A 7,037-nucleotide genomic window follows, 5' to 3' on the forward strand; every position below is an offset into this window, starting at 1 on the left:
GTTAGAGTGGAGTGCGTGAATGCATTGCATGGTATGGGTTCATATTCTTATGAGCCTAGGAAGCTATCCTTGGATCTTGAGAATCGCAAAACTGCGCCAACTAAGCCATCAATTGAGGATCCACCGGTGTTGGAGTTGAAGCCACTTCCTCCACACCTCAGGTATGAGTTTTTGGGTTCAAATTCTACTTTACCTGTTATTCTTTCTTCGTGCCTAACTAACATGCAGGTTGACGCCACTTTGGCGGTTCTTCAAAAGTGCAAAAAGGCGATTGGATGGACATTGGCCGACATTCGGGGGATAAGCCTCACATTTTGCATGAACAAGATCATTTTGGAGGAGGATGCAAGGCCCTCTCTTGAACATCAAAGAAGATTAAATGAAGCAATGCAAGAAGTGGTAAAGAAGGAGGTTATCAAGTGGTTAGACGCCGGTGTGGTTTACCCGATCTCGGATAGTTCATGGACCTCTCCGGTCCAATGTGTGCAAAAGAAGGGTGGAATGACGGTAGTAACCAATGCCAACAATGAATTGATTCCTACTCGGACAGTTACAGGTTGGAGAGTATGTATGGACTATAGAAAGTTGAATAAGGCGACAAGAAAAGATCATTTTCCACTACCATTCTTGGACCAAATGCTCGATCGTCTTGCGGGCCGGGCCTTTTATTGGTTTTTAGATGGCTACTCGGGGTATAATCAAATTCTCATTGCCTCGGAGGATCAGGAGAAGACAACCTTTACATGTCCTTATGGCACGTTCGCTTTCTCGAGAATGCCATTTGGACTATGTAATGCCTCGGCGACCTTCCAAAGATGTATGATGGCAATTTTCACCGATATGGTAGAGGATATCTTGGAGGTCTTCATGGACGATTTCAGAGTGGTGGGGGATTCATTTGAGGAATGTTTGGTGAACTTGGATAGGGTGTTGGAAAGATGTGAAGAGACCAACCTTATGCTCAACTGGGAGAAATGTCACTTTATGGTGCAAGAGGGTATTGTATTGGGTCACAAAATCTCAAGGCAAGGAATTGAAGTTGATAACGCAAAAATCGAGGTTATCTCAAGGCTCCCTCCCCCTACTTCTGTCAAAGGGGTGAGGAGTTTTCTTGGTCATGCCGGGTTCTACCGGCGATTCATTAAAGATTTTTCAAAAATTGTGAACCCGCTTTGCAAATTATTAGAGAAGGATGTCAAGATTATATTTGATGAGAAGTGCATGGAGTCTTTTGAGCTATTGAAACACAAGTTGACCACAACTCCTATCACCACCGCACCTAATTGGGATTTGCCTTTTGAACTTATGTGCGATGCGAGTGATGTGGCGGTAGGTGCGGTGCTAGGCCAAAGGATCAACAAAATGTTCCATCCTGTGTATTATGCTAGCAAGACGATGAATGAGGCCCAAAGAAACTACACAGTGACGGAAAAAGAGCTATTGGCTATTGTGTTCGCGATGGAGAAATTTCGACCTTATCTTATAGGGGCGAAGGTGATCATACACACGGACCATGAAGCCCTCCGGTATTTGATGACTAAGAAGGATTCGAAAGCAAGACTTATGAGGTGGGTGCTACTCCTTCAGGAATTTGATATAGAGATTGTGGATAGAAAGGGAAGCGAGAATCAAGTTGCGGACCATTTGTCCCGGTTAGAGGACGAGGGGAGACCATGTGATGGTATTGAGATTAATGATAGGTTCCCCAACGAGCAGCTTCTTTCCGTTTCTACTTGTGATATGCCATGGTTCGCGGACATCGCCAACTTCATTGTGACTGGTAATGTCCCATGTGAGCTCTCTTCCAACCAATGGAAGAAACTCAAGCGGGATAGCTTGGATTTCTATTGGGATGATCCATATTTGTTTAAAATTTGCACGGATGGGGTGATAAGAAGATGTGTACCGGAAAGTGAACAAATGAACATATTGGAGGCTTGTCACTCTTCTCCCTATGGTGGCCATCATGGGGGGGGGGGGTGAGGACGGCCTCAAAAGTTTTGAGTTGCGGATTCTATTGGCCGACACTGTTCAAGGATACTAGTGACTTGGTGAAGAGATGTGATGCATGTCAAAGAGCCGGCGGTATTTCCAAGAAGGATGAGATTCCCCTCAATACAATTCTCGAGGTGGATATTTTTGATGTTTGGGGCATCGATTTCATGGGTCCGTTCGTGAGCTCTTGTGGTAACACTTACATTCTCGTGGCGGTGGACTATGTCTCAAAGTGGGTGGAAGTCGTGGCTCTACCCAACAATGAAGCCCGAAGTGTTGTAGCATTCTTGAAAAAGAGTATCTTCACGAGGTTTGGTACTCCTCGGGCCATTATTAGTGATGGGGGGTCCCATTTTTGCAACAAGGCTTTCGACTCATTGCTTGCTAAGTATGGAGTTAACCATAAAGTGACCATCCCCTATCATCCACAAGCTAGCGGTCAAGTGAAAGTCTCAAATCGGGAAGTAAAGAGTATTTTGTCCAAAACGGTGAATGCTAATAGGACCGATTGGTCGAAGAAATTGGATGATGCTCTTTGGGCTTATCGGACAGCTTACAAGACTCCAATTGGTATGTCTCCGTATCAGTTGGTGTTTGGTAAGGCTTGCCATCTTCTGGTGGAATTAGAACACAAGGCTATGTGGGCGTTGAGAAAGTTGAACTTGGAATGGGAAGTTGCAGCCAATCTCCGTGTGGAGCAATTGAATGAACTTGATGAGTTTAGATTTCATGCCTACTCCAGCTCATCCTTGTATAAGGACAAGATGAAGTACCTTCACGACAAATATGCTCGGGGTAAGGAGTTCAAGGTGGGTGACATGGTTCTTCTTTTCAACTCCCGGTTGAGGTTATTTCCGGGCAAGCTCAAGTCTAAGTGGAGTGGTCCTTTTGAAGTGGTATTTGTGACTCCTTTTGGTGCTCTTGATCTCAAAAGAAAGAATGGTGAAGTATTCCGGGTCAATGGGCATCGTGTCAAGCATTATTTGGGAAAGTTTGATGACAGCCACGTGGTGACACACATTCATTTGAAGTGATATGATGGTAACATGCGTCGTGCCGCGACGTTAAATCAAGCGCTTCTTGAGAGGCAACCCATGTCTTTTTCTATTTCTTTGATATTCTTTGTAGACTAGGATTTTTGGGCTAATGGTTTGTGAGATGTTGCAGGGATAATGTTGAAGCAGTACAAAACAAAAGCACAAAAAGTCAGGTCTCTGAAGTTGCCAACGCGGCCGCGCTACAAATCAGTGCGGTCCGCACAGGCCTGTGCTAGGGGAGTTAAGTCTCTGAAGTTACCCGCGTGGCCGCGCAGCATTTTTGTGCGGTCCGCGCTGTGCATTTCCAAGTAATCATGCTCTCTAAAGTTTCATACGCGGCCGCACTAAAAACAGTGCGGTCCGCGTGAACAACTGGGTTCAAGTGTGCTAGCTTCCAAACCAGCGCGGTCCGCGGCCATTTTTGCGCGGCCGCGCTGGTAGGTAAGAAGGGGGTCCCATTGTTTTCTATAAATAGAGGCCTTAGGCCTCACTTTACCCTTTTCGCACTCTCACTTCCTGAGCCTATTTTTACTGTTCATCTAATACCTGTGCATCAAGTATCTTGAATCTTCATAATCCCTGGTAACATTTCTTGCACATTTCATTCATTAGTCTTAATTTTTAATTATTTTGTTTGCTTCCCAGTAGTAAAGCTTCTTCTTTCTTCACATTTTTTCTTAGGTTAAATGATTAGCTTAGTTTTTTTGTGTTTATCTTGAACATTGGGCATGAATTTCAATATGAGTTATTGAGTAGGGACAACTAGGGCTCAAAGATTTGATGAAAAATGGACCAAAATGTTAAACCCTAGCTCAGCTCAATTACATGGCCCAGCGCGGCCGCGCGTCCTTTCTGCGCGGTCCGCGTGGACCCTTCTGTGGTGCCTGCCTTACCCAGCGCGGCCGCGTTACATTTTAGCGCGGTCCGCGCTGGCCCAACGCGGCCGCGGTCCATATCAGTGCGGACCGCGTTGGGAGATTCAGAGAGGTTCACTGGGGGGCATATGCCCTGCGCGGTCCGCGCTCCAGACTTACGCTGTCCGCGCCCCTGTGTTCTGCTTTTGTGTTTCAGGTCTTGATATTACCGAAGCCCTTTATAATTTTGCTGAGGTTAGCCCTTTTCACCGGTTTATGAAAATATTCGAATGCCTGTTTCATTGCGGAATTTGGACGTCTCTGGACCGTGTTAATTTGGCCGTAGTTTTTTTATTTAGGACTTGCCCCTTAGGCTCATTTTCCTGTTTCACTTCGAGCTTGCCCGAAGTGTTAGTCCCCGAGTGGGGTGGCCGTGGCCTATAAATATTGAGGGTTGCCTTTAAGGTCTTATGTAACGATCCTTTCGGTCATTTTGAGCATTTGTATTTTGCTCGGTAGTTTGGGGGAACGAGTAGCTTCATATGATGTACTAGGACTTGTGTGCAAAATTTGAGTTCATTCCGAGTTGATTTGACATGTTTTGGCGCGAGTTTTTGAAAGTCGAAAGTTCGAAAGTTCATTAAGTTTGATTTGAGGTGCGTTTCGTCATTTCAATGTTGTTATGCATGATTTGAGGCCTAGAGTTGGTCCATGCTATGTTATGGGACTTTTTGATATGTTTGTGTGGGTCCCGAGGGGCTCGGGTGAGTTTCGGATAGGTTAGGGCTGCATTGCGCTCGTTTTTCTTATGTTTCGACGTCGTTTTTTCTAGCGTAAATGGTGCCACATTAAGCAAATGAGCTTCGATTTCTGTTTTGATTGAAGCATTAGATCTGTATCGTAAGTATGGAGCCATAGAAAAAAGAATCGTCGAATTTGGACGTCGTATAAGGAATTTATGGTCATTTTACTAAGAATTGGGTTGCCAGATTTTTTCAGATTAATTACGAAATTGACACTGAATTCGTATTTAAAAATCTACACTATTTGCAAATACTGAAACTAACATATCTCCTTCATTATAAGGTCAAATGGAGTGATTCAAAAGCCTAACTTGACTAAAATTTTACAAGGAATCCATGAAGGTGTAAAAAGCAAGTTTTAGAATCATTTAGCACGAGAAACGAGGCAAAATAACTGGCAAAAAAATATATAAAACAAGGGTTTGTTCATTTGGTCATATTTTGAGCTGGGGAGCTCGGATTTGGGGGATTTTGGAGGTGATTTTCACCATATGGATTGGGGTAAGTGTTCTCTACTCGATTTTGATATTTTATGAATCCATCTTCGTTTTTGAGATTTGATTGATGATTTCAAAATGAAATTTGGGGGTTTTGGCCTAAAGTTTCATAAAGTGAATTTTTAAGTTTTGAACATTTATTCGGAGTCGGATTTGAGCGAAATTAGTATGGTTGGACTCATATTATAATTGGTTATCGTATTTTGTGAGTTTTGTTGGGTTCTGAAGTGCGGGCCAGGGTTGGGCTTTTTGGCCGATTTTGGGCTTTTGATTAAAGATTTGACCTTTTTCAATTGGGATTGGTTCCTTTAGCATTTTTGATGTATTTGAGTTGTTTTTGGTTAGTTTTGAGCCGTTCGGAAGTCAGAACGCGTGAGATGGCATTTTTGGAGCGTCGCTTGGCTTGCTCGGTATTGGAATTGGCTTGTTCGAGGTAAGTAACTCTTCTAAACTTAGCGTTGAGGGTATGATACCCCGAATCATGTGCTATGTGATCGGTGTTGAGGTGACGCACATGCTAGGTGACGGGCGTGTGGGCGTGCACCATGTGAATTGTGACTCCGTTATTTCTATGATACTGTGTAGTTACTTGACCTTACCTATAATCATGAAATCTCTACGTACTTGAGCTATCGAGTTGTGATCCATGATAGACACCATGTCTAGGCTACATGCTTATCCTGTTGGGACGCGCTGAGGTTATTTCTGCTATTGAGTTATGTGCTTTCATTGCTTTATATACTCAGTTATACACATTCATATGCATATCTTATCTCAGTCTCTGCTATTATTTATTGATACATCATATCATCATATTCGGACTAGTTTCATGACATTGTGAGCCCGAGAGAGAGACTGGAGAGATTGATGACTGAGTGTTGCCGAGGGCCTGATTGTGAGGATATTGATACCATAGCACGTGAGTTGTCCGTGCGGATTCTGATTTTGATACTTTAGTACGTGAGTTGTCCGTGCAGATTCTGATATTAATACTTTAGCACAAGTTGTCCGTGCAGCACGTGAGTTGTCCGTGCGAATTATAGCGCTTGGGCTGTAGGAGCCCCTCCGGAGTCTGCAAACCCCCAATGAGCGCAGTCGAATGTGTATATATATGTGGAACGGGTTGCATGCCGCAACGAGCCTTATGGCTATATGGATATGGATCGGGTTACACGCCGCAATGAGCCTTATGGCTATATGTATATGGATCGGGTTGCACGCCGTAACGAGCCTTATGGCTATATATATGTGGATCGGGTTGCACGCCGCAACGAATATTGTACAGTGCTGAGTATTGAGCACGGTAAGAGATAATGCGAGACAGTGAGGTTGAGTACTCTGAGAGTGTGAGTATACGAGTTCATCACTGAGAGGCATTGCATTTGACATGCGTACTTGAAATACATGCATAGAGATGCATTTCCTTTTTGCTGCCCGGTTTTGGTGACATTGATGATTTTTACCTGTATCTTGACATGTAGGCATAAAAATGTACTTTCTTCATGCTATCTGAAAGCGAAACATTTTACTGATGAAAGGTTTTTGGAAAAAATTACAGTTTTCAAACTATCTCATATTTTTCGACGATTTCGGTTAAGGATTTGGGTTTTCACTGATATTCTTGAAAAGCGGAATTATTTTCGGAAAAACTGTGAAAAGTTGAGCATTTTATCACTGAGTTACTTCCTTATTTATATGATTTACGTTGTTATGAACTATTGTTGGCTATTGGTGTTGGACCCGACCTGTGTTCCAGCTCGTCACTACTTTCAACCTAAGGTTAGGTTTGTTACTTACCAGTACATGGGGTTGGTTGTACTGATACTACACTTCTGCATATTGCGTGTAGAT

This window comes from Nicotiana attenuata, unplaced genomic scaffold (genome assembly GCF_001879085.1).
Source record: "Nicotiana attenuata strain UT unplaced genomic scaffold, NIATTr2, whole genome shotgun sequence".
Classification (NCBI taxonomy): domain Eukaryota; kingdom Viridiplantae; phylum Streptophyta; class Magnoliopsida; order Solanales; family Solanaceae; genus Nicotiana; species Nicotiana attenuata.